At 35.4% G+C, this 11,956-nt stretch overlaps 2 pseudogenes; both read right to left on the reverse strand.

Annotated features, from left to right (window-relative positions):
* Positions 1-1,378: 1,378 nt before the first annotated feature.
* On the reverse strand, positions 1,379-3,777 carry LOC120205303 (annotated as a pseudogene).
* Positions 3,778-5,681: 1,904 nt separating this feature from the next.
* On the reverse strand, positions 5,682-10,123 carry LOC120205305 (annotated as a pseudogene).
* Between the last annotated feature and the right edge of the window lie 1,833 nt (positions 10,124-11,956).

Consider the following 11,956-nt stretch of genomic DNA (forward strand, 5'->3'; position numbering starts at 1 on the left):
AGACGGACAGCGGCGACGGCGGCGCGCGAGAGTCCCCCTTGTTCTCTATCACTCAACAAAGAAGTGGGAAAGCCAAGCCTTAAATACCGTTTTCAATAGTGTTTTCAATACTATGTGAGATTGAGCATTACCAACACTTGTTCCCAATACTATGTGGGATTGAGCCTTAAATAGTAATATTATTTTTGAATGTTTTGCTTAAAATTGCAATAATTGCGATTGATTGTAGATTGACTTTTAATTATGACATATTTAATCGTATAATATTAATGCAATTGGTTGCTGATTCAATTGTTTTAAGGTGCATGATTGTTAATTGTTTCCTGAATAATCACATTGTATTGGAAACAAGTGTTGGTAATGTTCAATCCCACATAGTATTGGAAACACTATTGGGAATGGTATTTAAGGCTTGGCTTTCCCACTTTCTTGTTGAGTGATAGAGAACAAGGGGGACTCTCGCGCGCCGTCGCCGCCGCCGTCTCGTCTCGGGTTGTGGTCGTGGTCATGCGTGTCTTCGACACGTCCGCGCGAATACTATCTTTTTAGAGAAAATTCTTAAGAAACAAATGCAATACCACCAGTATTAGTATTATACGATAGTCGACTATCGCATTGCGATTTACATATTCGCATTGCGATAGTCGAAGTTCGCATTGCGATAGTCCAAGTTCGCGTTGTGATAGTCCAAGTTCGCGTTGCAAATCTGGAAACTGATTTGCGATATCGGAGATCGCGTTGCGAATTATCGATCGCATTGCGATTTAGTTGGTCATTTTGGCAAATCCAAAAAAAGTTGATTAAAATCGTATATTATAAGGCATTTTTGGTCGATGAGGTTATTTTCTCTAAATATAATGCTTATGGAAATTATTTAAAATTATAAGTATGATATACTAATTATATGTTAAATGTATTTTTATTTAGATAATGTAATAATTAAAATATTTTTATAAATTTTCATTTAAAATTTATAATTTAATATCAAAAATTTACTTTTTAAATATATATATATATATCGCTAGTATAATTTAGTAAAAACGTATCCACGTCATTTTATATTCCTCCAATTAAATATTATAATCTTACATTCGGTAATATTGTTCTCAAATAATTTGTTATGAGTTTATTTAGTGGGGTGCAGATTGAACTCGTTGTCTATAATCAAAACACATAATCTTATTCGTACACATTATAAATACAATTGTTTAAACATAATTTCTTTTAAAAAATAATATTTTATTATTATTTACACATTCAATGAATTTTAAACTAAATATAATTAATCACTAAATAAATTGATGGCACTTATTTATTGTCAAATATAATGAGATTATATACATGATAAGCGGCTTTCACTAAGAATCATGGCTACCTTCTAAATCTCGTCCCCGTTCCAGTTGCTTTTGACCTTGGGACCCGTTGGCCCTTCTTCCCCGAGCACTTCGTTCGGCAATCCATTCACAAATTTCTCAAACGCGCTTTTAAGCTTTACAGGCAATATTTTCTCCACCTTCTTGATCTCATCAACCAAGTCATATCTAATATTCGGACCCCATTTCCTGAAATAGTTCAGCCACGGCGGCGGAACACAAGTACTCAGCCGCAACCACCGTGAACTGCAGCCCTGTATCCACAATGATCTTACTCTTTGCGGTACCATTCCGTATCCCTATCCCACCACTTCCCTGCAAAACCAGTCCGGGTTTCGAGTACATGGCGTGGCCATGCAACGATGAATAAGCACAAGGCTTATTTCCCGCCCTGAAACTCGAGATCCGACGCATCCGCACATGAACCTCCGCTGTGTTCGGAGAAATACATGCGGTGTAGTTCTCCGTTGAAGTTGCTGATCCTCAACGTCACATGCTCCCAATCACCGACTTGTTCACCTATGCTATATGAACAAATGTAAAATTTTATCAGAGGACGAATTTATACATAGAAATTTAAATTTTTTAAAGGAGCGGACTTGAACACGCGGTCCATCCATGTAATCAACTATCTTTCCTAATGGAATGTCGATGAGTTCTACTTTGGCCTTTGCCGGTCCATTGAAATGGTGAAACACCCATACAGCTATGTCGGTATACGTTGCGCCCAACATGGGTTTCACATGCAAATAAACTTGGGAGCTTTGCAAATCTCCTTTCTTTACTCTTTCCTTGTTCGCTTCATCCACCGGAAGATCCAGCCAGTATTTACCGCGTTAGAGCCGCCTTGGGGAAGGTTTGAACCCGTTTTGTCTACCGGAACCGGTTTAGATTCTTCACCGGCGGTGTACAGTAATGCTACTAATGCACCGTTCATAAAAAACCATGTGACGGATGATGGGAGATAAGTTTCTTTGGAGTGAAAATAGATCCATGGAGAGTAAGCTTTGAACAAGGTGTCGATTTGATCGAGATTCGGCATGCATGATAAGTTAGATTCGACGTTTTTCAAGCATGCTAGAGGAGAATTTGGGGCGACAAATGTGCCCACACAAACTCCCATGTCTACTGTTCCTCTATTAACAGGCCTCGAAGTGAAGTTGATTTCATTTGCATTTATGTCTTTACCGGTCCCCATATCCACGTATAATTCTCGGCTTCGTCGGTGAAATCGGATCGAACGCAGCGGGTTTTGTCCGGCGAAGGCTTGGCGTTGGTGTTGGTGACGACATGCCCTACTGCTCTTATCCTTGTGGGGCAACCGGTAACCAAATGTAGCCATTGCCATCTTGCTTGATTTTCAAGGACTCACTGCTCCAAACAAGGGTGTAATCGAGGGGCTGTTTGAGTAAAGAATCATCCGAACTCTCATCTTTGGCTGCAAGGACCTACCCGGAAAGCAACCTGTTGTTGGGTTAGGCATAGCAGCCTAGCATGTAGTACCCATCCGGCACCGATGACTGTTCGAAAAAAGACGCACCGAGATTTTCCGGTCCACCTTCGTGTGTGGTCCAGACTTTCGAGGAAGATGATATGTCACACTGGCACACATGTATTCCACCAAGATCAATAGTCACACCTCCAAACCCTTCCCTGGTGAACATAGACGGACCCAAAATTTTATGCCAGGAGAATACGAATTTATCAATAAGAAACACAAAGAAACATCGGTACCTGTAGGCCATTCCGGTAAAGGAGAGGGAAGCCTGAAGTCGGTTTCAATCGGCAAAGCCTTCTTCTTTTTGGAGACATCTTTGGGAGAAGACGATGTTAGACAATTACCCATAGCTGTGTTTTTTTCAACAGTGTGATGAATAATTGATTGAATGTACGAAAAGAGACGAGAGAGTGATGTTAACAAGAAGAATAAAGGTAGCATATTCAGTTTTGGGGCGATGTGGGCAAGGAACACAAATGGGAATAAGAGGGCACTTGAAGATGTGACGTCAAGGAAAGAAGCTGCGTTTAAACATTCTTGTGGACATTGTTCAACCTCTCTTGTACACCCAAGAAGATCACTGCCATGGGGCACCAGATTGAAGATCGCCATTGGAGCTGCCAGAAGGCTTTCATTCTTGCATGGGGCTGAGAATCCTGTCATATATCGTGACTTCAAAACTTCCAATATCTTGCTTCATTCTGTACTTACGCCTGTACATATGTATCAACCTATGATATATATACCTTGAGTTAAGCTTTATTAGTTTTGCTTATCAGGATTTTACGGCCAAGTAATCGGATTTCGGGCTTGCCAAGATGGGGCTTGAGGGATCGGACACGCATGTCACGACTCGCGTTATGGGCACCCACGTTTATGTTGGTCCGGAATATGTATCGACCGGTCAGTTGACGACGAAGAGTGATGTGTACAACTTCGGAGTAGTACTACTAGAGCTGATTACAGGAAGAAGAGTAGTGGAGAAATCGAGGTGTAAGATTGAGCAAAACCTGGTTGATTGGGCTAAGCCCTAATTGAACACTAGTCGGAGGCTGAGCTATATCATGATCAAAGACTCGGCGGACAGTATTCGGTGAAAGGAGCAAAACAGGTGGCTCATCTGGCTTTGCAATGTATTAGCTTAAACCTAAAGACAGGCCGAGGGTGCCAGCCATTATTGAAACACTTGAGGCCCTGTTGCAGTGCAAGGACATGGCGGTCTCCTGTGGTCAATGGCCTCTCTCCACTACAAAGATTGGACCTCTAATTGCAGGGCACAAAGCAGAGAAGGCGTTCAAAATAAAAATTCCACTTAACCAAGATAGGGTAAAATATGTATTTAGTCACTCTCTATTCCCGCGGTTCCAATTTGATCTTAGCTATTTATTTTTCCAAAAGCATACATAACTTTACGTTTTGATCACCCGTCGTTAAAAAATTAACGGTGATGTTGATGTGTTACCAGGTAATATCACATCATCATCGAAAAAAATTAAAAAATTATCATGTGGGCAGCTTTGTTTATTTTTTAACGACCGATGACCAAAACGAAATAAAAATATAATATTAGATATGATTTTTAAAAAAATATTTGGTGACTAAAAGAGAATTGCAAAAATAGGTAGGGGACTAAATACATAATTTACCCTAATTAATATCATATGTATCCACTCTGCCATGTATGTATGATGTGTTTGATTAATGCAGCCCTGGTTTGTAAATATATGAACTGAGGGAAAACTGATATATCATGTACGTAAGTTTTTAAAAAACTTATTTACTTTCAAATATTTGTAAATATTTACTGCTCCTAAACCGTATTTACTTTCAAATATTATTTTTTTAAATATTAAGGTGTAGAAATTTATGAGCAGTAAATACGTTTTTAAACTAATAATTTTCTTCAAAAATATTAATACTTTATGACATTTATATTTATTTAAACGATAAAATATAAAAATGGTCTTTGACTATAGGCACTCCGACTATAGGACACTATTTTATTAAGTCTTTGAATTATTATAAGTTATAAAATGATCCTTCAAGAGTGTTGCTTTGTTGAGTTACTCGACTATTGAAAATTAAAAAATGATCACCCGACTATTCATGTTGTTCTAAACTCGAAATTCTCTGTTAAAAATTAACAATATTCTAAGTTGAACGTTAACATTTTGAATGTGATATGATAAAATTTGACCCTAGAATCTTAAATGACTATCATATCTCAATTATTATGTTAACATCTACAAGTTTAAATTTGAAATATAATGAAGTATCGGATAACCATTTTATAACTTTTAATAGTCAAGAGACTCAACAAAACAACAATCTATAATCATAAGACTATTTTATAACTTTTAACAGTTGAGGGACCTAATAAAGTAGTATAAGAATTGTTGTTATTCCTTAAGAATCCGGATTCGAACACCATAGATGCCAAAAGTGTGAACGCTAAATATCAAAAGATTAAAAGTTATCTTTAAACAAATATTGTATTCTACTTACCTCTGATTAATCAAAATGACACTTCCTCCCGCTACAACTAGCACTCCCATCTTAAAAATTTAATCATGAAAACGGCAGGCAGCTGATGTCAAATGTTGAATGGAAACAACAAATTGTCAGTCATACGCAAAGCGACCTTCCTTTCGTTGAGCATTGAAGTAGCAATAATATTTCTTGGTAAACATCAACAAATTGAGCAACCAATTTCTTCTCCCTCTCCAAACAATACCCCTTCCCTCTTAGCCCAAAGGACACTGCAAAGTGCAAGTTCACCACATTTCTCCCTACCCACAATCATATTTTCCTTTTGCAGCCAAAAGTGATCATCCACAGATCATGCAGGCAGCAAAAACAAAACACCCAGAAACAGAGAACCCAAATTTCCTAAGCATTACGATCGAGATTACTGATATATCTCTCTTTTTCTTCTTATTTCTTACATTTTGTCACCAGGGTTTAAAGCTTACTATCTACATGGCTGCCAATGCTCCTCTGGAAGTATGGAGTAAAACCGCAAGCTCAGTTCTCCACAACCAACAAATCATGTCTGCAGATATCACCACGGCAAAGAGGGCACACCCTGCAAGCCATAACATGTCAGGACATCCCTAAGGCTGAAGACACAATAATCCTATTGCGATAGAAGTAGCATAAATGGGTGAAAAGAAAAGAAAGAAAACCAATTCCACCACCCAAGAATCCAAGATGGCATTCAGTAGGAAAGAAAATAACTAGTTGAGTTTTGGAAAACATTTTCCAGTTTTAATTTATACATGATCAACAAAATAAAGTGAATAACAAAATGGGGAAACTCTTGGTTTTAACTGTAACTCGGAAACCTTGTTTTCCCATTTACCAAACTTAGTTGATGTACCTTCTTTTATTCATCACAATATTATAGTAAAAAGTGGTGATAGAAAATGAAAAACATTTTCCAAACCAAACAGGCCCTTGTTGTTAACATTTTCAACTTTTGGAAAAATAGGTCAATGGTACACACTGGGAAAGTCTCTATGGGAGTTACAGTCTTGCAGATATTATGCAAGTGAACACACCTTGTTTTACCAACAAATATATAAAACCAGTGAGGCAAAGTGAACAAACCTCATAAAAGGACTTTCCAAGATTTTATTGCAATTCTTACTAAGTTTTCCCAATGAAAGTGTCAATAGTAAAAGTCAGACAAGGCTCTATCTAGCCAAAAATAATTAAACGACGGTGGATACATCACAAGTTATGTTAATGGAATGAAGGAATCTAATTCTCCACACATTTTACCACAAGGTTAGGCAGCAAGTATAAGACAACCTTCACAGTCGAAGGATCAACAAAACGTTGATAGGTAGCATTTGACAGATAATTTCCTGGGGGAATCACATGAAAGGTAAACAAGAGGTAGATTGCTGGGAAGGAAAGATTACAGCATGCAATTCCAATGCTCAAAAGTCAAAGACCAGCAAGCTATAAGTCATCCAGCATTACCCTTTGGCAGTTTTATATATGTTACATCACCATTCAGCACATAACATAGAAAATTCATTTATCCAAAATTTTCAAAGGGGAATATTGAGAAGTCTTTCAAGTATCATATGACTTCTTTCTGTTTTGCTTCAATATTCTTACCTGATAGCCTAAAATGTGGCGTGCACATGTTCTACTTCAGGGGAAGAAATGGCAAGCCTATTTTATCTAGTATACCCTTAATCATATATTTACCACGCATTAACTTACAAATGAAGTGCAATAATAGTTGTCAGTCTTATACCTGTGAATCTCCTTGAGCCACTTGTCTATACAAGTTCTGTGGAATTCATGATTACAAGGCAATATCCGCATGCTATCCCCCTGCTCATACTCCACAAGGCATATGTAACATCTGTTCATTGAATACAAAAGACAAAAAATTAAGACACAAAAGATGCCTCGTTGCAGACAAATTCCATATGAAGTCGCATTGTTTTCAGCTTTCTTGGAATTTTTTGCTCAGCTCTAGAGAATATTAATGCTTTTATTCTAGATACTTCAAGTGATAACTTCACATCTCCAATTTACATCCATAATATTTGTGCATATTACTCCAGCCTAGTTTTATGTTTATATTTCAAATTTACATGTTACTTGTAGCTGCAAAAACATAATGATTAAAGTAAAATTGGAGTCCTTCAGACAGGAAAATTGCATATGGAACTCATCTCAACCAATATGGAGGATTAATGACTGGATAATTAAATTAATTATTCCTTCTTTCGTAAGACATTGACTTGAGAAATCATGCCATTAAACTTCAATTTCATATTTTACATAGAATTAGGCACGTCAATCCACACAAGAGATTACCAATGAGGTCAGCCAGCCTACTTGATTGTTAGACACCAAACCTTCTTGACAATAACTTGGAAGCATGCTTTAACAGTTAGCGTCCATAAAGAGCCCAAACTTCATTTCCTCCATGATAATGAACTAGCAATCATTCTTTTGGGGTTCACTTAATGTACTAAATTAGCTGATTGGATATTGATTACAAGCCATTCGCTTTAAATCATCCCAATAAAAGAAAATTTTCAGCTACCTTAATGAGTCTCAGATTGTAATTGGCTTAATTATAGTTATGATATACGGATCAAGAAGACTCATTATCAATCTACAAACGTATTGTAGTTTAGAAAGCTTTTACTTCTTTCTACAACTGATTATGTTTCATCTAAGCTCATGATACAAATTTTATTACTCTGAACTAAAAAGTCAACTACGTATACTTTCATTACAGATCCATTTAAAGTAAAAGCATATGCAGTTAAATGTAATCTACAACTATCTCTCGGAGACAATTTTTCAAGTATGCTTCACATTTTTCAAATAGCAGAGGAAAAAGAATACTTACTGTCCAGCTTCATCATTACGAAGTTGTGTGCGACTGTATACTTTGACAGGAAGTAATTCACAACTTCATTAGGTGCAGGAACAGATCCAATTGAAGATACAGAAGGTTGTGATGATAAAACCACGGATTGCTGGCGAATTTCATCCAGAACCTAGTTAAATACATAGAATTTAACTCCAATAGATAGGTGCAACAGAAAGAAGATCGATCCACCCAGAGAAGGCCAACATAACAAATTAAAATCACCTCAAATAAAGCTTCAGCTAACATAACAATTCTGGATATACTAGCCCTGGCACTTGTCTCATCATTTGAATTGGAATCTCGATTATTTACACGGCATGTGCATCGACCAGTTCGATGTTGACCAGATAATATACAAGACCTTTCATGTCCGGAGAAGTTCTCAAAACGGCTTCCTAGCCGTTGAAGAGCTCGAACCTAAAGCAGTCACACAGGTCAGTAACTAAAGGAAACAGATAAAAATAAGCATCGCCTTTTACTGAGGAACAATATTCAATCAGCTTATGGCAGAATGAAATGCAGGCAAAACCTGAAGAAGAAGCAGACACAATGAGGTACAAATAAAGCACAAGGAAAGATTGTTAGCCAAAGCAATTGTTGTACTCGAATGTTAAAGAAGAATGCAGTTCAGCAGAGGTTGATGAGATGTTATCTGCATAATTCAGCAATCATCAGATATTAAATTCGAAGATTACAAACCTGAGATCGTATTCTTATCCTCCTTTCAAGGAAATTGGATCTGTGCTCGAGTAAATCGTGATACCCAGCTTCTCTAGATCGTGAATTTTCAACTTCACGGTCCTGAATGTTAAAAACGGGATTGTTGGGTATAGCGGGGTCAGTGGGTGTAGATGTGGAAGGAGAGTTAGCTGATTGCCGTGACTCTCCGTCCGCCGTAAATGTGTGAGTTTGATTGAGGTTTTGCTGTAAAGGGCAGAATGTGAAATTTGATAAGGAAGCTCTACGAAGAACACGGTCACGAAGCCTTCCAACACTCAATGTTCTGCTAAAACTTACATTCCTTTCAGCCGGCTCTCGGCTTCCAACTCCAACACGTCTATCCCTATCCCTATCTGTGCCCCCATCATTGAAGACTACGGGAGAATATAAATTTACAGAAGAAGAAGAATTTCGGGGAAGTTGTCGTGGACGTTCTTCAAATGTCTCGGAGTTGTCATCCGGGTTAAATATCGCAAGACTTGAAGGATATGCCCTAGACGAACTAGCCCTGCTTAATCTGAAACTCACATTACCCGGAAGGAAGCTAAAGCCGGAGAGGCAACGAGAAGGAGAGTGATGCACTGCAGCGGTGGTGGCTCTGCCGGAGCTGCTACCGCCACTGGAAGATATGCATGGCAGCGGCATTTCGTAATCAGACGCCGCTTCACCTTTAACCTTCCTAGAACATTCTCTTTTGACCTGAACCGGCTCAGATTCCGGTTCTCTCCGGCTCCGGCTGGCGAAACTAGAGCCGTCTTCTTTATTACGGGATTCAGCAGATCCAGAAGGTGGTCCAAGGCAAGAGGATTGGAAAACCCGGTTCTTCCCAATAGATATTCTGGACGAGGAAGCTCCTCCTCTGCAAGAACCCTTGCTCCCACCGGATCCCATCTTCCACCTCAATCACAACCAAACACAAAAAAAAAGGAAATGGGGGAAAATTAAAGCCTAAAATCACGTCATTTCCATCTTCATGGTAATGCTAGAGCAGAAAAGGGACGCATATTCTACGCAAATTACAAGCGAAGTTCAAATGAGATGCATTACTTACCGATGGTGTTTCCGATTTCAGATCTGGACGATGCAGTTGCGGCTTCAATAAGAAATTTAAAAGTTTAAACTTAATGACAGTACATTTTCTCTGTCTCAAATTGTTATTTCCATCTCTGTGACTAAACTAAGCTGTCTCTATGTCTTTGGTAATCCACTAAAACTGTCAATGATCATTAAAACGTTTTTTATATTTAATTAAAATTTTAATGGTAAAAGAATAATATTTACTTTTTTTTTTTAATAAATTTAATTTATCATTTTCGTTTATATCGTATTTTCGTATTAATTTAATTTTTGAAATTATTCAATTACATCATTTTATTGTGTGACTTGTTGTACACTTAAACCCTAAATTATTTCTATTACAAAAACAAAGATGAACCTTAAGCCTTTTTTTCGATCAATTGAAAACCGTTCATAGATCATTATAATACTGATAAAATAATTTATAGTATTCATGCAATCGATACACGTATAATTGATGATAAGGAAGAAGAAACAATTGATTTTTTTAAGGGGAAGAAGTAAAAATTTAATTATTTAAAAAAATCAATTGTTTAGAACATATAGATAAAAAATAAAAAAATAATTGTTTAAGATTAAAAATTTAAGAAGATATATAGTTTAAAATTTAATTGTTTAAAATTATTATTAAAAAATAATTTTAAGAAAATAAAATATCTATTTTAGATGTTATATTGTAAAATAAGTATAATTTCATCCAAAAGTGATTTTCACCACAAAAATTAGTAATTTGAACTTTTTAGATTATATTAAATATCATTTTTAATTATAATTTTAAATTAATTTTTGATATTTGACATTACTTATAGATAAAAAATTCTTTTTCGTTACTGTTAGAATCATTCCCAAACAAATTTTAATCGGATTAATTGTGTATTTAATACTTAAATTATTAATTTTTTATTTGTTTTAGTACTTAAACTTTTAAGTTTTTTTCAAAATCATACCTAAGTAATTTTTGTTTCATTTTAATACTCATGTTCAAAATTTTAACGCATTAAATTTTTAACAATGAGTACTAAAATATATATTGGTACAACAAAAATCTAGGTCAGTGATGGTTCCTCCAGTCCAGGGCCAAGGCATATCTAAACTCAATTGGAATTTATATAAGAATTTACATATTGTCCACAAAGAGTAACGGTGTAGAATTCGAATTTGACCTTACAAGCTCGAATTCTTAAATCTCAACTACTTATATCAACACCCGTTGGCATGATTTATAATATATATTGATCATACATAACTACTAGCATATTATCAGTTTTTTAAGTTTTAATATTAAGTATATTTCCGATACTCCTTGGAGGCGACAAAGAGTATTTTTCTTTTGGCTTAAATCTTAAACCTAAACTTTATTGACTTAAAAGTATTTAATAAATTCATATAAATAAATAAGTAATTACCTAGTTTAAAATATAATGCAATATCAATACAAAAACTCACTTATTTTATGGACAATATAATAAAAATATATATCGAAAGAATCCTCCTAAATCAAACATGAAAATATAATTTAATAAAAATATTATCTCTAATAATTAATTTCTAAAACTAAAATCTTTTAAAATTTAATATTTTAGACTTTAAGATTTATGATTAAAATAAATAAATTACATAAAACATAATGTATACACATTATATATTAAATACAAACTCTTATTTTATGTAATACTCAAATTTGTGTAGTTATAAATATTATTATTTAAGTAGTATTTTGAGTGATTACATAAATATTATTAAATATAATAAATTTTAGAATTTTTAATTATATATATATATATTCTTTAAATTAGGGTAAACTATATATTAGACCTAAATTAATCTTAATCTGTTTTAGTACCTAAACTTTCAATTTTTTAAAATCAACTACGTTAG

This window comes from Hibiscus syriacus, unplaced genomic scaffold (genome assembly GCF_006381635.1).
Source record: "Hibiscus syriacus cultivar Baekdansim isolate YM2019G1 unplaced genomic scaffold, ASM638163v2 tig00012370_pilon, whole genome shotgun sequence".
NCBI lineage: Eukaryota > Viridiplantae > Streptophyta > Magnoliopsida > Malvales > Malvaceae > Hibiscus > Hibiscus syriacus.